This window comes from Hemiscyllium ocellatum, chromosome 10, assembly GCF_020745735.1.
Source record: "Hemiscyllium ocellatum isolate sHemOce1 chromosome 10, sHemOce1.pat.X.cur, whole genome shotgun sequence".
In the NCBI taxonomy this organism is placed as follows: Eukaryota; Metazoa; Chordata; class Chondrichthyes; order Orectolobiformes; family Hemiscylliidae; genus Hemiscyllium; species Hemiscyllium ocellatum.
In genome coordinates this window covers 40,182,734-40,207,280 of record NC_083410.1, presented here as the reverse complement: position 1 = coordinate 40,207,280, position 24,547 = coordinate 40,182,734, and the positions used below count along the sequence as shown (strand labels likewise).

Sequence of the window (24,547 nt, the reverse complement as noted above, 5' to 3'; positions counted from 1 at the left end):
AAGTCCTGCCCTGATTTGCCTTTCTAAAACGTAGCACCTCACATTTACCTAAACTAAACTCTATCTGCCATGCCTATGCCCATTGGCCCATCTGATCAAGACCCTGTTGTGCTCGGAGGTAACCTTCTTCACTGTCCACTACTACCTCCAATTTTAGTGACATCTGCAAATTTACTAACTATATCTCCCAAGTTCACATCCAAATCCTTTACATAAATTACAAACAGCAGTGGTCCCAGCACATCTCCAGTCTGAAAAGCAACCCTCCACCTCCACACCACCCTCTGTTTTCTACCTTCAAGCTAGTTCTGTATTCAAAAAGCTATTTCTCCCTGTATTCCGTGTAATCTAATCTTGCTAATGAGCATACCATGAGGAACATTGTCTAATGCCTTACTGAAGTGCATATAGGTTACCATCCAATGCTCTGCCATCATCAATCCTCTTTGTTACTTCTTCAAAAAACTCAGTCAAGTTTGCAAGATACGGTTTCCCATGCTCAAAGCTATGTTTATTATAATCAGTCCTTGCCTTTCCAAATACATTTAAATCCTGTCCCTAAGGACTCCCTCCAACAACTTGCCCACCACTGATGTCAGGCTCACTGGTCTATAGTTCCTTACTTTTTCCTTACCACCTTTCTTAAACAATGGCACAACATTAGCCAATCTCCAGTCTTCCAGCACCTCACCTAAGGCTATCAATGATACAAATATCTCAGCAAAAAGCCCAACAACTCTTCCCTCACTTCCCACGGAGCTCTATGGTACACCTGATCAGGTCCTGTGGATTTATCCACCTTTATGTTTTTTAAGACATACAGCACCTCCTCCTCTGCAATATGAACATTTTTTAACATGTCACTATTTATTTCCCCACATTCTATATCTTCCATGTCCTTCTCAACAATAAACACTGATGCAAAATAGTCATTTAGTATCTCCCCCATCTCCTGCGGTTCCAAACATAGACGGCCTTGTTGATCTCTAAGGGGCCCTATTCTCTCCTTAGATACCCTGTGGTCCTTAATGTATTTGTAGAATCCCTTTGGATTCTCCTTAACCCTATTTGCCAAAGCTATTTCATGTCCCCTTTTTGCTATCCTGATTTATCTCTTAAGTATCCTCCTTCTGCCTTTACAGTCTTCTAGGGATTTACTCAATCCCTGCTGAATATATCTGACATATGCTTCCTTCTTTTTCTTGACCAAAGTATCAATTTCTCTCGTCATCCAGCATTCCCTACACTTACCAGCCTTGCCTTTCACCGTAACAGGAACATATTGATTCTGGACTCGTTATCTCATTTCTGAAGGCTTCCCATTTTCCAGCCAATGCTTTACCTGTGAAAATCGCCCACAATTAACTTTTGAAAGTTCTTGACTAAAACCATCAAAATTGGCCTGCCTCCTATTTAAAACTTGAAACTTTTAGATCTGGTCTATCCTTTTCCATCACTATTTTAAACTAATAGAATTATAGTCTCTGCCCCAAAGTACTCCTCCACTTACACCTCAGTTATCTGCCCTGCCTTATTTCCCAAGAGTATAACAAGATTTATACATTCCCTGGTAGGTACATCCACATATTGAATCAGAATATTTTCTTGTGCACATGTAACAAATTCCTCTCCATTCAAGCTCCTTACACAATGGCAGGCCCAGTGTATGTTTGGAAAATTAAAATCCCCTACCATAACCACCCTACTCTTCTCACAGATAACTGAGATGTCTCTAAAAATTTGTTTCTCAATTTCCTGCTGACTATTAGGAGGGTCTATAGTACAATTCCAATAAGATGATCATCCCTTTCTTATTTCTCAGTTCCACCCAAATAACTTCTCTGGATGTATTGCCAGGAATATCTCCCTCAGTACATCTTAATATTATCCTCTATCAAAAACGCCACTCCCCCTCCTCTCTTGCTCCCCTTTCTATTCTTCCTATAGTATCTGCACGCTGGAACATTAAGCTGCCAGTCATGTCCCTTCCCGAGCCACATCTCTGTAAATGATATCCTAGTCCCACGTCCCCATCCATGCACCCAGTTTCTCTGCCTTAGGCATGTTAGGCCTCTTGCATTGAAATAAATGCAGTTTAATTGATCAGTCCTACCTTGTTCCGTGCTTTGTTCCTGCCTGCCCTGACTGGTTGACTTACTCCTTTTTCCAACTGTACCAATCTCAGAATGATCACTTTCCTCACCAAGTCCCTGGGTCCCCCTTCCCCCCTATTTAAAACTTGAAACTTTTAGATCTGGTCTATCCTTTTCCATCACTATTTTATTAGTTTAAATATTCCAGAGCAGCTCATTAAATCTCTCTACAGTATATTAGCACCTTTCCAATTCAGGTGCAATCCATCCTTCTTATACAGGTCACTTTTACCCCAGAATAGATTCCAATGATCTAAAAATGTAAACCTTTTTCCCTGCACCAGCTCTTCAGCTACACATTCATCTGCTCTATCCTCCTATTCCTACCCTCATCAGCTTGTGGCACCAGGTGTAATGCAGATATTACTACCCTAGAGGACTTCCATTTTAAATTCCTGCCTAACTTCCTATATTCTCTCCTCAAAATCTTGTCCTTATCTCTTCCTATGTTATTAGTTCCAGTGTGTACTACAACATCATGCTGGTTCCTCTAGCCTTTGAGAATATTCTGCACGCTCCCAGAGATATCCTTGATCCTGGTACTAGGGAGGCAGCACACCATTTTGATGTCTTGCTGTCGGCCACAGAAACTTCTGTCTGTGCTTCTGACTACAAAGTCCCCTATCACAATTGACTGCTTGGATCCTGGTGTACCCCTTGTTACATTAGAACCTGTCTCAGTACCCAGAAACCTGGCTGTTAGTGCTACATTCCCTTGAGAATCCATCACCCTCTACATTTTCCAAAACGACATACTTGTTTGAGATGGGGAATGACATGAAGAATTTTACAGATGCTGGAGGTGTGATGAATGGCAGTTGTAGGAAGGGAGATAAACTGAAGATACAGTCAGATAGATGGTGACCTTGAGGAAAGGTAGGAGAGGGATGCAGGTAGAGCAGAATTCTGCTCTACCTGCATCCCTCTCCTACCTTTCCTCAAGGTCACCATCTATCTGACTGTATCTTCAGTTTATCTCCCTTCCTACAACTGCCATTCATCACACCTCCAGCATCTGTAAAATTCTTCATTGCCTCTAACTGCCACTCTAACTGATCCACGTGATCTGAGGGTTCTCAGTCAAGCACACTTCCTGCAGACATCATCATCAGTAATGTGGATACTCTCCCCAATCTCCCACATCCAACAGGAAGACTGCATCACTCTACTAAAGGCCATTTATGAGGCTAGATTGACGAAGCTAAGGTTCCTCCTTAGAGAACAGAAAAGTGAGAGAATATTTGATAAAGGTGATCAAAACTATGAGAGGCCTAGACAGAACAGATGGAGGGAAATTGCTCCCATTAGCAGAATTAGAGGACACCAATTTGAATTTATTGGCAAAAGAACTAAGACAGAATGAGGAAAGCTTTTTAGTGCAACAAGCACTTAATATCTGGCAGGCAATGCCTTAACATTCTTGGAGTTACCATTGACCAGAAACTCAAATGGACTCACCACATAACCTCAGTGGCTATAAAAGCAAGCCATTGGTTAGGAACACTGACTAACTCCACAAAGCATGCCCATCTTCTGTAAGGCACACTAGGAGTGTGATGGAATACTTTGCATTTGCCTTGAGAAGCTTCACACCATGCATGACGAAGCAGCCCACTTGATTAGCACTACATCCACAAACATCCATTCCCACCTATTACGGTCAGTAATAGCAGTGTGTATAATTTACAAGATACACTGCAGCTGTTCATCAAACATCGTTAGACAGCACCTTTCAAACCCATAACCACTTCCACCTAGAGGGACAAGGACAGCAGATACATGGAAATAATACCATTTTCAAATTCTCAAATTGATTATTTTGGTGATTCCTTTGTGGATGTGTGCCAATTAGGTAAATTTGTGGTGGGGTTTGTGCTGAGTTCTTGAGCACATACCAATTAGGAGCTGGTATGCAATTTCCCCTCCAAGTCACTCACCGTCCTGACTTGGAAATATATTGCGATACCTTCACTGTCGCTGGGCCAAAATCATAAAATTCCCTCCCTGTTGGCTTTGAGGGTCAACACCAGCATGTGGACTGCAATGGTTCAAGAAGACAGTGCACCATCACCTTCTCAAGTGCAACCAGGATGGGCAATAAATTATGGCTAGCCAGCAGCACGTCCCAAGAATGAACAAAAAATGTTCTCAGCATAATCCATGGATTATTATTGCAGCATGTCTGTATTTTTCAAAATATTAAACACTTAAACTGTTAAATGTTAAATAGTTAAACACACTTTTATAGTAAGAATTGATTTTGGTCATTTTCCTCTGAGGTTGAGGATATCTTCTTTTACTGAAGAGTGAAGCAGCTTAAGAAATCAATACCTGCATGATCACTGTGACTATACAATTGACACTAGAAATCCATCCATCCTTGTCTTCTCTGCATAAGGGGAAATGCTTTGCAATTTTGAGGAACCTTACGTGCAGCCTCAGAACAAAACAAGCAAATAACATTACAATCTTAGTAGATCCAGTGGAAGTATACCTGGAATTTCAATGTGCAACTTTCAAGTTCTTTAATTGTGTAAATAACAAGGCTTTATCATCAATAAAAAACAATATTCACATTTAATTGATATGGGGAAAATGTTTGGACAGTTCCTAATTGGTATATGCTCAAGAACTCAGCACAAACCCCACCACAAATTTACCTAATTGGCACACATTCACAAAGGAATCACCAAAATAATCAACTTGAGAATTTGAAAATGGTCAAGCAACACTTGTACAATAAGGTGTGGCAGATTTTGAGGCTGAATGCAGGAAACATTCGGGTAAAAAATTAGGTCTGCAGATGCTGGAGATCACAGTTGAAAATGTGTTGCTGGTTAAAGCACAGCAGGTTAGGCAGCATCCAAGGAATAGGAAATTCGATGTTTCGGGCATAAGCCCTTCATCAGGAATCCTGATGAAGATGAAGGGCTTATGCCCGAAACGTCGAATTTCCTATTCCTTGGATGCTGCCTAACCTGCTGTGCTTTAACCAGCAACACATTTTCAACTGCAGGAAACATTCCACATCCTCAAATAAATAAAATATTGAAGTTGGAAACTGAATAGAAAACAGAAAAAATACACAACAGCTCAAGTAACATCTGTGGAGAAAAGGCCCGACAACTATTCACAAATGTCAGTTCTACCTTCTCCCTACAGATGCTGCCTCACCCATGTTTTTTGTTATTTTTACTTCATACTGTGTCTGACTTGGGAGTAAATCATATTTACATTGGTGCCCAAAATATAAAGTTTGTCAGTTCTCATTATTAACATCGTTCTCCATAACAAGCATAGAATTCACAATTTTTTTTAAAATGAGCAGGTTTTCTTCTAGTTCAACAGACACTGAGTGCAAACTGCTTTTAAAAATGATCACTTATCACAGTGTGGTTTAACAGGGTTTGAACTGAAGACTGAATTTGCACTTGGCTATTTTTAACTTTGCAAGTCTTTAGTACATTTAAAATTCAGAGCGTGTTTGCATTCTCTATCTAGAAGGGTAATGGAACAGTGACTCAGGCAGGCATGCATAATTCAAATCAACATCCTCAGGCTTACAATTTGAAGCTAAGGTTGGCTCTGAATGAATTGAAATACAACTGGCCCATGTAAACCCATTATATAAATTTGGTAAAGATGCTTCTTTTTAACATGCAAATTAACAACAACTAACTGTTTGGGTGGGGAATACTAATTATTTTATACAGATCCTCTGAATTACAAAAATACTGCTTTACTCATATACAATGTAAAATTAACTGAGACACACTCTGCTATTTGCATTTTGGAATAAAAAATTTAAAAACAGTTTCTATGGAATCATTATTTAAACAAACTAATGTTTCATGCCTACTAGATATTCATTGTGTCATCATTGTGCTACAAATTCCCTATTTATTAAATAGGGAATGGTGCAATGAGAAGACTATCATTGTTATTAGAAGCTAACAAGCTAACATAAAAACAGTTCTTGGAACTATGCCATGGAATGTAGCATTGTAGTGGGCATGCCATTTCCAAGCAGCACAGCATATAAATTTTTCACCATTTCTTTGCATGTCTAAAGCTGAACAACTCCATTTGCACTATTGCTGGTAATCTGCATTTTTTGATCAAGTTTACTGCTGTTATTTGTCTTGCTACTTACACTACTACTTGAGACAGGAAAGGATTCAGAGCAGACAGATTTGTTATTGTGAGTCTAGACTTCAATGTTCACAGCCACACATTATAGGTTGCTTCATTCAGTCTCTGAGAAATAATTGGGTTCATCATGCTGCAGATCAAATAAGATACCTGCAGAGCAACTATATATCCTAGATTTGTAGGAATCCTTATTCAACTATAGGATTGCAAAGTTCATTCACATAGTGCCATTTCAATCAGCACAATACAGGTGTACCTCCACTCCCAGCAGAAGTGGAAAAAATATGATTTTGATGGAACCTAGAGTTAGAGAGTTTGAATTCAATTCAGATTGAACAGAAGTTGTCAGAAAGAATGCCTAGTTGGGAAATTCAGTTCTGGATTTTTTTTCCCCAGAATTATCTGTCACTTTGTCCCATGCTACCTAGGCAAAAGCTGTTCCACAACTGACTAGTCTACTGCTAGGAACGGATTTAAAATCCAGTTTTCTCCCCTCTGGCATAGAAAATCTTTTTCCCTGACAAAACATTATGATGGGCAATTTATCACAGATAAAAATTATGGCTGCAAAGTTGGGTTCCATTATTCAATAACACTACTTTTTGAATCACTGCATTATTAATTCCATAATTAGCATATTTTCAGGGTCCCTTCAATTCAGCTATCACTTTCATTTACTGCAGAAACCAACAAGGCCTTCTGTGTAAGTCTCCATGTGACTCCCTTTTTTGTGACTGTTATTTGTCTTATAGAAGTGCAGATTAAAATTGTCTGCATCCTCTCGTGAAGATTGAGTGGGGACATCAGAGCATTAAAATAGGTAGGGCCATGGATAGCCTCCAGAATTAAAAATGTTCAGTCCTCCAACGTAACATTTTTGACCCAGCATGCAGATTGATATTACCTCAGTAATTCTCTACATCAAACTAACATGGCTGATAAGCTGGCACTCTGAATGTAAATAACACACACTGGACTGTATTGACTTCAAAAGTATTTAATTAGTGGAAAGCACTTTAGGACATCCTGAGGTGATGAAATGTGCTATAAAAATGCAGAGAAATACAGTTGTGGTCAAGGCATTATCTCTGGCCTGAGCAAAAATCCGACCAAGATGCCTAAATCACTGTCTCAGTTCAAAGATAATATATAAGAACATGATTATACTGGAAATGTAAACAGGTTCCTCAATTAATCACAAAAATATCCCAAAAGAAATAGAAATAGGAGTCAGCCATTCAATGTGATCAAGGTTGATGTTCTGCATCAACACCATTCCCCTGACCTGTGGTCCTATCTCTTGATACTCTTAATATATAAACAATTTTCTCAACCCTGGACATGTTCAATGACTAAGCCTCCATAGCCCTTTTGAACAGAGAATTTGAAGATCTACCATGTTTTGACTGGCAGTTCTAAATGGCCAGCTCTTTATTCTGAGATTGTGCTCTCTAGTTCTAGATCCGTCAGCTGTAGAAACATCCTTCCCCCACCCACCCTGGTAATCACTGCAAAAAAAAATGATTATTTGAATGAAATCATTCTTATTCTTCTACACTCCAGATAATATCACTACAGTCTATTTAATATTTCCTCTTAGGGCAATCCTTATATCTGGAGAATTAGTATGTTGAATCTTCATTGCATCCCTTCTATGGCAAATATATCTTTCCTGTAAAAAGGAGATCAAAATTGCACTTAATAGTTCAGGTGTAGTCTTACCAAGGCTGTATGAAATTGCAGTAAAACTTTTTTACTCCTATAACATCCTCGTGTTTTTGACCCAGAAAGTGAGTCCTTTTTTGAAAAGTTTAAACTCTAAGAAAATATCAAACAAACAGATGGTGAGGGAGAACAGCCGCAGTGAATGAACTCAGTGGCCACATGGGGGCATTATTGCCCCACATTTTAAATTTCAATGAAAGGTAATGTAGTGGTTCAGTTGACAAGAGATGAGATGCATGAAGCAGGTCCGGACATTGTTCTGGAGTTAAAAATCAAGTTACAACCCACTAATTTTTCAGAAAACAAGCCTTTAACAGCACTTATGATGCAACCAGTCCATTTATTGATTCCAGAAAAGTTACCATAATCCCAGAGGACCACAGAGCTGCTCTCATTAGAGACAGACAACTGGTGATGATTTTAACCTGAGAGTCACTGTGCCTCAGACAAAGGGTCAAATTATAGAGGTGGACATCGTAGGGTGAAAACTAACTAAAGCAATTCAGTCTGCAGTCAGGTTTATTAAAATGAGAAGAGCAGCTCGACTGAGCAGCTGGTGGGCAGAGCCAACCGGATGACAACAAATCTAGATGCTCAAAGCAATGTGGAAACCTATAAATATAGATTCCTAGCTGCAACCACTAATAATTGCACAAAACATCTCAGAAATAATCAAATAGTTGGAACTTAACAAAGAACAGGCTCTGAGTTTTATAAAGTAAATATCATCATTTATCCCTAAGTCTCAAAAGAACTATTGTTCAGAATTAGCTTATTTTAAAACTTTTTAAAACAGCATAGTATATGTCAAAGTGTGAAGCATTTTTTGTTTTAATTCAGTCACAGGATGAGTGCATCACTGACGAGGCCAGCATTTATTGCCCATCCCTAATTTTCCAAGGATCAGTTTAAGTGTCAACAACATTGCACGTAGGCCGGAACAGGTAAGGATGGCAGTTTCCTTTCCTAAAGAACATTATTGAACCACATGGTGTTTTTTTTCCCCAAATAATCATGATTGGACTCTTATCCAGATTTTTATTGAATTCAAATTCCACCATCTGCTGGGGCAGGATTCAAACCCAGGTGCCCAGAACATTATCTGGGTCTCTGGATTAATGGTCCAGTGATAATACCACATGGCTTAAAAATATGTTGCTGGAAAAGCGCAGCAGGTCAGGCAGCATCAAAGGAGCAGGAGAATCGACGATTCGGGCATAAGCCCTTCTTCTGTCCTGAAGAAGGGCTTATGCCCGAAACATCGATTCTCCTACTCCTTTGATGCTACCTGACCTGCTGCGCTTTTCCAGCAATACACTTTTAAGCTCTGATCTCCAGCATCTGCAGTCCTCACTTCCTCCATAATACCACATGGCCATCTCATCCTCAGGATGAGTAGATGGATTTTGTTCATTCTTGACACCTAGTTCACATTCCATTGCTGATGATGTTGAGGTTTCATGAAGATGTTGTGTGCCAAATATTCATTTAGAATTTCATCGGCCTGAGTTGCAGTTTGGGACTTTTAAAAAAGAAAGAAATTTAAACTGTAAAAAAGGATATTTTACTGAAACAACTGAACTCTGATGCATATTAACATGACTGTTAATTTACATCAATATGAAGCAAAATTTCACTTCATGGAGACGAGGGGCAATAAATACTTGGAGATGTGCAAACAACTTGCTCCCCACTTTATGAAAAATGAAATATTTGAAGCATGCAGAAGTGACTAAAACCTAACCACTTTGGGTCATAAAACCATGGCTAAAGTGACTGCAGACATGAGCTAATCCAAGGCAATTTTCAGAATATATATAAAATGGATTTCTGAACTTCTAATGGCAGTTAGAGATTTAGCAAACATTTTAACATGGCAAAACCAGAGATCCAAGCTAACCCAATCTGGCTTTTTCACAAAGTATTTGAAGATATTGAATGTTATATATCTTTAATTTATCAGCTCATTGATTCTTTCAGTTCTCCTTCTTGGTCTGCTCAACAGTTCTTTATAGTTTGGATAACCTCGATTCCTTTTAGTCTTGATGGCCAAAAGAATTCACGAACTCTCACAAACTAAGGATTCTACAAATGTAGCAAACTTCCCTACTGCTAGGAAGAAACCATTCTTCCGAACTGAAAACCTTGTTCTTCTGCATGGATGAAACTGCTCTTCTTCCAGCTTAAAAGTGTAACCTAATTCTTCTGAAGTGCGCTCAGACTAAACTAATTATATCCCAATTATTTATCTTTCTCAATATCATTAACTTGACAATGTAAACATCTAATCAATTAACACCACAGGTATCTGGCTAGATACCTATTAAATCATAAGCTTTCTTAGAAATGATTTATGCTAGCAAAATGGCTTTCCAACCTCAAAAATATAGTTGCTGTCACATAATAGCAACAGATGGATATTGGTTTCAGTTTCAAAATGAGAATGACATATGCACATTATACACCTGTCATACTCAATAAACAGATAGAGAATTCTACAGGAAAAGCCTCAAAATTCCTACAGCAACATCTCCAGAAGCAAAAAGGACATTCTAGCCACATTTTGAAACATTGGATCGATTGATAAACAAAAGTCTGAAAGAGTCTACAGCCAGGCCATAAACTGCAAACTAAATCTATTCGTTTTTTTCTTGCATTAGCATTTGGTAAAAATTACAAGTGTGCATAATGTGAAGTCAGAAGCTTGGTGAGTGATAGGACCTTAAGACTTAAGTTACACATTCCATGGAGCGCAGAAGCTGAGTGGTGACTTTATAGAGGTTTATAAAATGATGAGAGACATGGATCAAGTACATAGACAACGTCTTTTCTCCAGGGTGGCAAGTCCAAAATAGACAGCATAGGTTTAGGGTGAGAGGGGAAAGATTTAAAAGGGACCTTAGAGGCAACTTTGTCATGCAAGGGATGGCAAAGGAAGTAAGTGGTGGAGGCTGGTCCAATTACAACATTTAAAAGTCACCTGGATAGGTATATGAATAGGAAGGGTAGAGGGATATTGGCCAAATGCTGGCAAATTAGTCTAGATTTATTTTGGATATCTGGTCGGCATGGATGAGTTGGACAGAAGGGTTTGTACAGCGCTATGATTCTAAGTGATAGGGACAGAAGGGTGTGACTGTGAATCGGGTGGTTACAGATATTGAGAAGGTGGATGCAGACAAGTAACAGACCTTGCAATTGAGCAACATGATCAAGATTGTATGGACAGGAGCAGATTGACCATAGCACTATGATACAGCAAGTAATTAAAGAGGGGAGAGATAAAAGGAATGCAGTTGTAGTAGAGGACAGTATAGTCAAGGGAATAGACATTATTCTCTCAGCTAAGTGAAAATTTAGAAGGCTGTGTTGCTTGATCTGTGCCAGGGTTTGGGATATCCACAGCACTCGTCACTTTGTCACAGCATTCATGTTGAGGCCACAATTACTTACAATATATATTAGTGATTTGGATCATGGAATTGAATGTTCTGTCACCAAATGTGCAAGAGACACAAAAAAAAAGGTGGGGAGGCCAGCAGTGAGAATGACATACAGAATCTACAGAAGGGATACAGATGAGTTAATTGAGTGGCAAAATCTTGGCAGATAGAATATAGCGTGGGTAATTGTAAAATTATGGACTATGATAGGAAGAATAGAACAGCTCAATATTATTTAATAACAAAACAATGCAGAAAGCTGCAGCACAGAGGAATTTGGGGTTTTTGGGTATGAACCACAGAAAGTTTGTATCCAAGTTCAGAGGGTAGTAAGGGAAGGCAAATTGAATTATCAGCTTTCATTTTATAAGAGGATGGAATATAAAAAAAGGTAAGTCTTGCTAAAGCTGTACAGGGCCCTAGTCAGACCACAAAATACTATGAACAGTGTTGGTCCTCTTATGTAAGTAAAAATACTCTTGCATCGGAGACAGTCTGGAAAACGTTCACCATGTTGATTTTGGGTATGGAGAGATTTCCTTATGAGGAGAAGTCGAGTCAGTTGGGCTTGTTTGGAAGTTTGGAAGAATGAAAGGAGACCTTATAGAAACATACAAGATTCTTAGGGGGCTTGACAGAGTATATGTGGAAAGGTTGATTCCCATTGTGGGAGAGTCTGGAACCAGACGGCATAAACTCACAGTAAGAGATCACACATTTAAGACAGAGATGAGGAGGAATTTTTCTGTTAGATGCTGGGCAATCTATCAAACTCATTATGCAGCAGGCTGTTGAGGCTGGGTCGTTAAGTACTTTCAAGGCTGAGACAGACAGATTACGGAAATAAGACAGAAAAATGATGGTGAGAATTATCAGATCAGCCATGATCTCATTGAATGGTGGAGCAGACTTGATGGACCAAATTGTCTACTTCTGCTCCTACATCATATGATTTTGGGTTACGGAAAATTGATCAAAAGGAAAATGATGAGGCAATACATCAAGATAGCAATAAAGGTAAAGATAATTGGGCTATGATAGGAGGGACAATGATTGCATACCAGCATTGTATCGGTATCCCAGCATTTAGGGCTGGTGGTTACAAATATAATTTGAAAAACAACATGTCATTAAGGGTTAAAAAAAAAGAATTGTGGATGCTGGAATCTGAAATGAAACTGAAATTGCTAGAGGAATTTAGTAGGTCTGGCAGCATCTGGAGAAAAAGCAGAATTAAAGTTTCAGATCCAGTAATCTTTCTTCAGAATTGTAATTAAGGGTCTTGCATCCTAATGCTTGCAGCATTCATAACAAAATAAATTAATTATTAGCCTAAATAGAAATTCATAGGATCACCTGATAGTCATTACACAGATGTGTCTGCAAAGAAACCAATGTTGGGGCCTGAATATCTAAAGGTACATAACAGTCAGGAAGAATAGGAAGCCGTGAAAATGTAGCAGAATTTATCTGTAAATGAAAGAGGGTGTTAATACTATGGTTAGTTTATCTTAATTCTAAAGTTCAAGATGTAGAATCAGTTTGGAAGAAATTAAGAAACAGTAATTAGCACAAAACATTGGTTGGAGTTGTTTATAAGCCAAACATCAATGATAATACAAATTACTGTATAAATCAGGAAATTAGAGGCGTGTGTAACAACAGGGAACACAGTAATCATAGAGGTTTTCATCTATAGAAAGGGTGGGTAAATCTACCTTGTACAAATGTTGTGGAGGATAAGTTTTTAGAAAGCACGCAAGATTTGCACTGGGGAACCAAGTAGGGAATGGGTTACTTCAGATCCAGTGTAATGCAATGACAACCAGTTAATTAACACTCTTGTTGTAAAGGAGGCTTCAGGAAAGAATGACCTTAATACAATAGAATTTTATATTACATTGAAAGTGATGTACTTAAATCTGAAGCTAGGTTCTTAAATCCAAAGGAAACAAAGGAAGACATGAAAGGCAAATAAACTACAGTGGATTAGGAAGCTAAGTGTTAACTATTTCCCATCTACCATCATAATTTTAAAGAACTAATTTACAGTTTCCAATCAAAATGTATGCCATTGATGCATCACAACCAACAAGTGTTCCAGTTATGGCTAATCAAGAATTGCATCGGATTAAACAAATTTGCCAAAAAATAGTAAACATGGGGATTAGAAGGATTTCAGAATTCTGCAAAGAAAGACCAAAAAAAAATGAAGAAAATAAATATGGAATATGAGAACAAACTTGCAAGAAACATAAAGCAAATTGGAAAACCTTTTATAGATATGCAAGAAGGAAAAGATTAGCAAAACAAATGTGAGTCCATTATGTGGAGGCAGAAGAATGGATAATAGCAAATGAGGAACTGGCAGAAAAATTAAATAAGAACTTTGCGTCTGTCTTCATGAAGAAAAATACTAAAAGCTTCCCTGAAATAATGGAGAATCAAAGGACTGTGTATAAAATGTACTACAATAAATTAATATCAGTGAAAGTAAAAGTACTAAAGAAATAAATGGGACTTAAAATTGTGATATAAACTGCCCGATTTATATTTTTCTAATATTATTTATTTTAAGTTTGGGTTTGAATTTTTAGTTAAAAACATCTGGGGTTTGTGTGTCTGAAGTTAACAATTAACTTGTAAATATTTCTGTAGCCATGGTGATTTCCTTTTAAAACAATTTGTGAGGGATACTTTAGCAACCTAATGGATTTTCAGTTACTTTAGAAATTTATGATCTAGCAAGGTAGGTAATTGTACCTTAAGGTTTCTGTTCAGAGTATAAACTGGGGACTACAGACCTGGTTACCTAATATCAGTCAAAAGGAAACACAAGAGTCTAAAGTAAAGGATACGATTATAGGAAACTTAGAAAATAATGGCTGGAATGGGCAGAGTTACACATTTATAAAAGGGAAATCATGTTGAATAAACCTGAGGGAGTTCTTTGAAATTGTAATCAGCAAGATAGATAAGGGAGAATTGGTGGATGTGCTGTGTTTAGATTTTCAGAAAGCTTTAATGTGGTTCCATTAAAGAGGTTCGTAAACAAAATGAGAACATGTGAGATTGAGGATACCATACTGGCATGGATTGAGAACTTGGTAATGGACAGAAAACAGAGTAGGAATAAATGGGTCATTTTCAGGTTGTCAGGGTGTCTTTAGTGCAGTACTGCAAAAATCATTGCTTTAGCTTCAGCTATTCACAATCTATATCAATGATTTGGACATGGGGATGAAATGTAATATTTTCAAGTTTGTAGTGGATACAAAAGTAGTGTGAGCTGTGAGGAGGATGCAAAGCCATTTCAAGAAGATCTGGAGAAAGTAAACGAGTTGACAGATGGAATACAATACGGACAGCACAGACACAAATATGACAAAGTATCTGGAAAAGGTTAGCAATCAAACTTTAAGTACACTGGACACATGAATGACAATGACAATGATCAGTGAGTGAGAAACCTGGATAGTGTGTTGCCTCCAGGGTGCCAAGGTCAGGGATGTTTCTGATCGTGTCTCCAGGATTTTTAAGGGGGAGGGAGAGCAGCCAGAAGTTGTGGTACACATTGGTACCAATGACATAGGTAGGGAAAGGGAGGAGGACCTGAAAAGAGAATATAGGTTGGAAGCTAAAAGGGAGGATGAACAGAGTAGAGTAGAATCTCAGGATTGCTACTGGTGCCACGTGCTACTGAGACTATGAATAGAGAACATGTGGTTGCAGGGCTGGTGTAGGAGGGAGAGCCTCAGATATGTGGAATATTGGGACACTATCTGGGGAAGGTGGGACCTGTACAAGAAGGATAGGTTGCACCTTAACTGGAGGAGCACCAATATCCTGGGCAGGAGGTTTGCCAGATTGGGGGGGGGGGTGGGAACCTGAACTACAGTTCAGATGATGGAGTAGCAAGTGAACAGCCAGATACAGCATGCAGAGTGTCTGTGAGGAGCAATAGGCATTTGATAGGGAAAAGGTGCAGTCAGTGTGATGGGTTGAAGTGTGTCTATTTTAATGCAAGTAATATCAGTAATAAGGGTGACAAACTCAGAGCATGGATCACTACTTAGAACTATGATGTTGTGGCCATTACAGAGACTTGGTTATCAAAGGGGCAGGAGTGGTTGTTGGATGTACCAGGGTTTAGATTTTTCAAAAGGAACAGGGGAAAAGTAAAAGTGGTGGAGGAGTGGCATTGCTAATCAGGGATAGTAACACAGCTGCAGAAAGGGAACTTGTTGAGGAGGGTTTGTCGACAGAGTCAGTATGGGTGGAAGTCAGAAACAGGAAAGGTACAGTCTCGTTATTGGGAGTTTTCTACAGGCTCCCAATAGCAACAGAGACATAGAGAAGCAGACTGGGAGACAGCTTTTGGAAATGGATAGAAGTAATAGGGTTGTTGTCATGAGTGACTTTGACTTCCCTAACAGTGATTAGAACCTACTTATTTCAAATATTTGAATGGAGCAGTTTTTGTCAGGTATCTCCAGAAAGGGTTCTTGACGCAATATGTAGATAGACCGATCAGAGGTGAGGCCATATTGGATTTGGTGCTTGGCAACAAACCATGACAGGTGTCAGATGTCAGTGGGAGAGCATTTCGACGACAGTGATCACAACTCTATGACCTCTACTATAACGCATAGAGAAGCACTGAAGTAGATGGTATGGGAAAGTAGTTAATTGGGGGAGGGAGAATTACATTGCTATTAGGCAGGAACCGTGGAGCATAAATTGGAAACAGATATTCTTAGGGAAATGCATGATAGAAATGTGAAGGTAGTTTAGGAAGCACTTGCTGATAGTGCTGGAGAGGTTTGACAAACTGAGGCAAGGAAGGGATGGTAGGTTGAAAGAACCTTGGGTGACAAGGTATGTGGAACATCTAGTCAAGAGAAGAAGGAATCTTAGCTGAAAATGTGTTGCTGGAAAAGCGCAGCAGGTTAGGCAGCATCCAAGGAGCAGGAGAATCGACGTTTCGGGCATGACCCCTTCAGGAATGAGGAGGGTGTGCCAAGCAGGCTAAGATAAAAGCTAGTGAGGAGGGACGTTGGGAATGTGATAGGTGGAAGACAAAACTTGGAATATTGTGTTTAGTTCTGGTCACCTCATTATAGGAAAGATATGGAAGTTTTGAAAGAGTGCAGAGAACATTTACCAGGATCCTGTCTGGACTGGAGGGCTTGTCTTATGAAGAAAGGTTGAGAGAGGTAGGGTTTTTCTCATTGGAGCGACGAAGGATGAGAGGTGACTTGATTGAGGTGCACAAGATTTTGAGCGGCATAAATAGGGTAGATAGCCAGAGACATTTCCCATGGCAGAAATGTCTACCATGAGGAGGTGTAATTTTAAAGTAATTGGAGGAACATTTAGGAGAGATGTCAGAAGTAGGGTCTTTACTCAGTGGTGGGTGTGTGGAATGCAATGCTAGCAGTGGTAGTAGAGTCAAATACATTAGGGGCATTTAAGCAACTCTTGGATAGGCACATGGAAGTTAGTACAATGAAGGGTTTGTAGGTTAGTCTGATCTTAGAGTAGAATAGAAGGTTGACACAACATGGAGGGCTGAACAACCAGTACTGCTGCACTGTTCTATGTTCTATATAATACAGGACTAAAGGTGTTACATCTGAACATGCGCAGTATAAGGAATAAGGTTATTGAGCTTGTGGCACAGGTATGATATTGTGGCCATCACGGAAACGTGGCTGCAAGGGCATCAGGATTGGGAGGTGAATATTCAAGGATATACACCCTGCTGAAAAGATAGGCAGGTGAGCAGAGGGAGTGGGGTTGCCCAGTTAGTAAGAAATGAAATTAAATCAACAATAAGAAACGAAGTAGGGTCAGATGGTGTAGAATCTGTGTAGGTAGATTTGAGGAACCGCAAAGCTAAAAACACCACAACTGGAGCCATGTAAAAGTCTCCAAACAGGAGGCAGAAGCTGGGGTGCAGGATACATCAGGCGATAGAAAAAATGTGTAGGAAAGGCAAAGTTACAGTGATATGGGAGATTTCAATATGAAAGTGGATGGGGAAAATCAGGTTGGTAGTGGTTCATAAGAAAAGGAATTTGTGAAATGTCTATGGGATGGCTTTTTGGAGCAGTTTGTGATGGAGCCCACTAGGGAACAGGCAATACTGGATTTAGTATTGTGCAATGAGGCAGACTTGATAAAGGAGCTTAAAGTGAAGGACCTTTAGGAAGCACTGACCAAAACATGATCAAATTTACTCTGCAATTTGAGAGAAGATAGAATCAGAGGTAACAGTATTTCAGCTAAAGGCAACTACAACTACAACTTCTATGAGGGAGAAGCTAAGTAGAACTGACTAGGAGAGGAGCCTAGCAGAAAAGACAGTGGAACAGTAGTGGCAGGAGTTTCTGGGAGTAATTCAGGAGACACAGCAGAGATTCATCCAGAAGAAAAAGAAGCATGGTACAGGGAGGATGAGGCAACCATGGTTGACTAGGGAAGTCAAGGATAGCATAAAAGCAAATGAAAAAGCATATAAAAGTGGTGAAGAACAGTGGGAAACTAGAGGATTGGGAAGCTAAGAAAAAACAACAGAGGACAACAAAAAAAGAAATAAGGAGAGAGAATATTAATGAGGGCAAGCTAGCCAGTAATATAAAGGAAGACCATAAGAGTTTCTTTGGATATATGTAGGGCAATGGAGAGGCAAAGGTGGACATTGGGCCATTGGAAAATGATGCAGGTGACATAGTAGTGGGGAACAAAGAAATGGCTGAGGAACTGAATAATTACATCATGTCAGTCTTCGCAGAGGAGGATATGAGTAATTTCCCAAAACTTCAAGAGAGTTGGGCAGGTAGAGCTGAGTATGATAACCATCACTATGCTAGAAAAACTGAATGGCCTGAAGGTGAATAAATCACCTAGACCAGATGGACTACACCACAGAGTTCTAAGGAACATAGCTGAAGAGATAGTGGAGTTAGTGGTAATCTTTCAGGAATTACTAGAATCAGGGAGGGTCCCAGAGGACCGGAAAATTGCTTATGTAACACTTTTGATAAAAAAGGGAGTAAGACAGAAGACAGAAAATTACAGACCAATTAGCCTAACCTCAGTCGTGGGTAAGATCCTACAATCCATCATGAAGGATAAGATTTTTGAATACTTGGAAGTGTATGGTAAAATAGGGCAGGGTCAGCACCGTTTCATCAAAGGTAGGTCATGCCTGACAAAACCACTAGAATTCTTTGAGGAAGTAATGAGCAGATTACACCAAGGAGAACCAATGGATGTTAACTACATGGACTTCAAGAAGGCCTTTGACAAGGTGCCAAACAGGAGACTACTGAATAAGATAAGGGCCCATGGTATCAGAGGCAAGGTGCTAGCGTGGACAGAAGACTGGTTGTCTGGCAGAAAGCAGAGAGTGGGGATAAAACAGTCCTTCTCAGGGTGGAAGCCAGTGACAACTGGTGTTCCGCACGGCTCAGTGTTGGGATCACGACTTTTCTCTTTACACATTAACTATCTAGATGAAGGAACTGAGGGCATTCCAGCTAAGTTTGCAGATAATACAAAGATAGGTAGAGGGACAGGTAGCACTGAGAAGGTGAAGAAGCTGCAGAAGGATTTGGACAGGTTCGGAGAATGGGCAAAGAACTGGCAGATGGAGTACAATGTGGGCAAGTGCAAGGCCACGGACCTTGGTAGGAAGAATTGACTCATAGACTATTTTCTAAATGGGGAGAAAATTCAAAAGTCTGAAGTGCAAAGAAACTTGGGAGTGCTAATCCAGGATTCTCTCAAGGTAAGCTTACAGGTTGTGTCGGTACTTAGGAAGGCAAATGCAATGATGGTATTTATTTTGAGATGACTTGAATATAATAGGAAGGATGTACTTCTGAGGATCTATAAGTTTCTGGTCAGGCTACATTTGGAGTATTGTGCACAGTTTTGGGCCCCATAGCTCAGGAAGGATGTACTGGCCCTGGAGTGTGTTCAGAGTAGAATCACAAAAATGGTCCCAGGAATGAACAGCTTAACATATGAGGAATGTTTGAGGACTCTGGGTCTATACTCGGAGTTTAGGAGGATGGGGGTGGGGGGAATCTAATCAAAACTTACAGAATACTGAATGGTCTGGACATAATGGATATTGGATAGGAGAGACTAAGACCCGAGGACACAGCCTTGGAGTAAAGGGAAGACCTTTTAGAATGGAGATAAGGAGAAATGTCTTCAGCCAGAGAATGGTGAATCTATGGAATTCACTGCCACAGAAGGCTGTGGAGGCCAGTTCATTGAGTATATTTAAGATGGAGATAGATAGGTTCTTGAATGCCAAGGGGATCAAGGTTTACAGGGAGAAAGTGGGAGAATGGGGTTGAGAAACATATCAGCCAGGATTGAACGGCGGAACAGATTTCCAGGGCCGGTTGGCCCAATTTCTGCTCCTATATCTTATGGTCTTATAGAGAAATGTGAAGTCATCCACTTTGGTAGAACAGCAGAAATGCAGTAAAGCTGACTCAGGGAAATTCTAAAGGGATTGCAGCTGGAGTATTGTGTGTGGTTTTAGTCTCTTCACCTAAACAGTGATACCTGCCATTAGGCAAGTGCAACAAAAGCTCACCAAACTAATCCCTGGGTTAGAAGAATTGTCTAATGAGGAAAGATAAAATTATGCATATATTCTGTGGAATTAAGAGGTGATCTCATTCAAAAATGCAAAAGTCTTAGAGGAATTGATAAGGTTGTTTGAGAAAGGATGGAGGAGTTGAGAACCAGGAGACACAATCACAGAATAATGAACAGTTTATGCTGCACTGAGATGAGGTATTTCTTCATTCACTGGTGAATCTTTGGAATTCTTTGCCCCAGTGGAGATTCAGTCATTTAGTACGATCAAGACGGAGTCTGATGGATTTCTACATATTAAGAACATCTAGACATACGGGGATAGAACATGAAAATGGTACTGAAATAGAAAATCCACAATGATCTCAATGAATGGCCAAGTGAACTTTAAAAGGCTGAATGGCTGACTTCTTCTCCTATTTCATACATTCTTATGTTTACCAATATCTACTTTTAATCTGAAATTCTGTGCATTGATTTCAAGTTGCATGTGTTCGCACTTTTGGGACTTTAAACAGACCTGGTACACCTGGTCTTATCCTTATCATTAACCTTTCAATTGTAAATAGAAAAAAAATATAAAATTTTTAGCAAAACAAACAAAAGCTTGTGGAACAGATATTCAGGACACTTATTTTTATGCTGAACTTCAGTGGTTGAAAGATATCAAAATTAAGAAGGGTACACATCCTTGCAAACGTGAATCAAAAAATATTTTTATTTTGCAAACTTTATACTTAGAACTTACATTTACCATTTCCAGCTCTTTTAAAATTTAATTTTGTCTCTTATTTTATTTCCCCTCTATGGTCTTCTAAACTATTAGCTTCGGGTGGAGCTGCTTAGAATTGCAACCTAGATGGTTACAGGTTACTGGCGGTGGAAAATGCCATGGTGATTTGGTGGTGGGAAAGCTGCTCATTTGTTTGTGATAGCATTTCTGGATATTAAAAAAAGTTTACAGGAAACTTGTACATATATGGCCACCTAGTGGATAAAATATCACCTGCATATACCATCAAATTTCAAACCAATATGGAGATATTTCTCCAACTCAGTTTGTGTTAATGATGCGTGATGGGACCCTAAGAAAGTCCTGATGCATGTCATATTTACAGTACCTTCATAGAAGTTTAATGTTCTGATTACTGGGATAACCCTGTCCAGATTATTAATTACAATGACAATGAGCTCAGATAATCAGATTAATAAAGACTTGGGTTATTGGCAGTGTACATACTGGATTTTATGCAGATTTACATTGGCCAAATTCTTGAGCTGTACACATTTAGGCTTCAGTATGTCTAATTTCTAAAGTAATGTCTGACACAACGTCAAAAGACCCCAGCAATATTTACCAAACTCCTAGACTTGGATAACACTTGTGTTGAAAGATACAACAGATGTTTATTACTGCTCACTAATATATGCAAATATTACAGTCACAAGCACTCGGTGTCTGTACTATCTTAAGCTATTCAGTTACAAACAGTAACATAATGTGTCATGCTTTAAATACCCTGAGTTGAGAATCTGAGATCTTTATATGCAAAGCCACTTGAGGACCATAGGACTACTCTCTCAAAAGAGAAAGGACTGGTAGTGAGTTTACCATGAGGGTCACCAAACCTCTGCTAAGGGATGAGGTTGAAAATGCAGGACCTTCATGGTGACCTCAGCCAGTGTGGGAATTGAACTGTGCTGTTGGGTCAGTTAGCTCAGTTTGCTCAATGACTGGTTTGAGATGCAGACTTTTATACCCTCAGGTCACATACTATGATACAGTGATGATATCATAAGCAGATTTGTTAAAGGTATACTAATGTACTGACCGTGAGACATAACATAATTGGTTTCCTAAGGTTCTAAAAAGGGGGACAGGAAGAGAGCATACAGTGGCTACAAGTACTTTGTACATCATCTTTTCTGAACCCTTTCAAGTTTCACAACATTCTTCCTTGAGGAGGAAGACCAGAACTGCACACAATATTCCAAAGATCACTGCCAACCAGATCAAGTCTGCTCTGAGATTGGTGATTCACCCCACCAAACGTGGGTGCTGTACCAGGTCGGTCATTCTTGGACAGCCTCATGCATGTTCCTCAGTGATACAATTGCCTTTGTGCAGGACAGGGAAGTGGGCGCCTGCCTCAACAGCCTTAATGAGGCGAAGGCCTTTAACATGGGGGATGTGCTCTCCAAAATGGGCTTTGGGGAGGGAATTTGTAATTGAATCAGACTGCTCTACACCAACATTGTTAGTTTCAATATCAATCAACGAGTGGGAATCAGAAAGCTTCCTGATCAGACATGGAGTCAGACAGGGCAGCCTTGTCTCCTGCCTTTCTTGTGTGTTGTATAGAGCTTTGTTGTGGTTCTGTTTGCCGAGCTGGGAGTTTTTGTTGCAAACATTTCGTCCCCTTTCTAGCTGACATCCTCAGTGTTTGGGAGCCTCCTGTGACACGCTTCTGTGCTGATTCCTCCGCCATAGAGCTTTTGCTGAGTCCATCAGGAAGAATGTGAGCCTGAGAGGAATGACTATTCCAGGCAGTGAATGCTTGCATGACAAAGCCTCCCTGTACATGGATGATGTCACTGTTTTCTGCTCAAATCCACTGTCAGTGTGCAGACTCATGAGCATCTGCAACCAGTTTGAACTGGCCTCAGGAGCCAAGGTTAATCGAGACAAGAGCAAGGCCTTGTTTTTTGCAAACTGGCCAAACTTTATACCCTCCAACGTCAGGACAGATTACCTGAAAGTGCTGGGAATATGGTTCAGAAGGGCTACGGCGTGTACAAAAACTTGGGAGGAGAGTATTGCCATGGTGAGACATAAACTGTGTGTCAGAATCTGGTTATCAGGTTTGAGGCACTCTCTCTGTTTTTCATAATGCAGGTCTGGTCTATTCCCCAATCTTGCACCATTACAGTCATTCAAGCCATCTTCCATTTCATCTGGAGGTGTAAGATAAGACCATAAGACATAGGAGTGGAAGTAAGGCCATTCGGCCCATCGAGTCCACTTCGCCATTCAATCATGGCTGATGGGCATTTCAACTCCACTTACCTGCATTCTCCCCGTAGCCCTTAATTCCTTGTGACATCAAGAATCTATCAATCTCTGCCTTGAAGACATTTAGCGTCCCGGCCTCCACTGCACTCTGCAGCAATGAATTCCACAGGCCCACCACTCTCTGGCTGAAGAAATGTCTACGCATTTCTGTTCTGAAGTGACCCCTCTAATTTTAAGGCTGTGTCCACGGGTCCTAGTCTCCTCGCCTAACGGAAAAAAATTCCTAGCGTCCACCCTTTCCAAGCCATGTATTATCTTGTAAGTTTCTATTAAGTCTCCCCTTAATCTTCTAAACTCCAATGAATATAATCCCAGGATCCTCAGCCGTTCCTCATATGTTAGACCAACCATTTCAGGGATCATCTGTGTGAATCTCCACTGGACACGTTCCACTGCCAGTATGTCCTTCCTGAGGTGTGGGGACCAAAATTGGACACAGTACTCCAAATGGAGCCTAACCAGAGCTTTATAAAGTCTCAGTAGCACAATGGTGCTTTTATATTCCAACCCTCTTGAGATAAGTGACAACTTGTGATGAACCATGTCTGCAAGGATACCATGTACAAAACACCGGATAAAATGGTGGAGGGGGTTAGAACATACCCTATGCCACCCTTATCCTGATGGCCATCTTTGTATGTGGCTGCATCAAGCTGTGTAGACCCTCAATAGCACGAACACCAAATGTCACTACATTCTGTTCCTGATGTTGTGAAGAATGGGACTGGCCTCATTTCCAGAGACCAATCCAAGTAGTTGGACTATTCCAAATCACCTGTCCTTCATAGAGAAATTTGCAAAGAGAAACACCTTTGACCGCAAGTCTCTGTGGGAAAAGGAAAGGGCGAGTCCTGTCGGATTGTTCCCTGATCAGACTGTAAAAGTCATTTGGCAAAATGTCTCATCACCAGAATTTTCCAACAAGTACCAAATCAGAAGTCAAGCACCAAGTACCAAGGCATCACTTGGCTGGTGGTGAGATCTATTTGTGAGATCTTTCTTTAATGCCTGACTGTCTGCCACCGTATGCTGCCCTTGAAGCAGCTGTGGGGCCATGGGTGATGACTGTCATTGCAAAGGAAATCTGAGAAAGGTGAAGTGGTTTTTGTTGAGCAGCTTCATGATGTGGGATTCTGCTCTATGGTCTGTTCCCCGGGACACACACAGAGACAAACATAGACTGTGCCGGAGCACCATCAAATCGAAAAGAGATGCATTTTGGTCTGCCCGAAACTTGTTGGTCTTCCAGCGCAAGGAGTTCACCTTGACTAAGTGTTGCAGACTGGTATATTCCAAAGTCCATGACTACATGCTGAAGGACATGCTTGGGGCAGTTGCTGCCAAGGCGTAGTGGAGAAAGCCCATTGTCTGTCTTT

At 40.0% G+C, this 24,547-nt stretch overlaps 1 protein-coding gene across 2 annotated transcripts in view; it reads right to left on the bottom strand.

Moving 5' to 3' along the window:
- Window positions 1-24,547, bottom strand: part of syt14a (synaptotagmin XIVa) — a 146,499-nt gene that overhangs the window by 100,181 nt on the left and 21,771 nt on the right. The gene's annotated exons all lie outside the window — the stretch shown is intronic.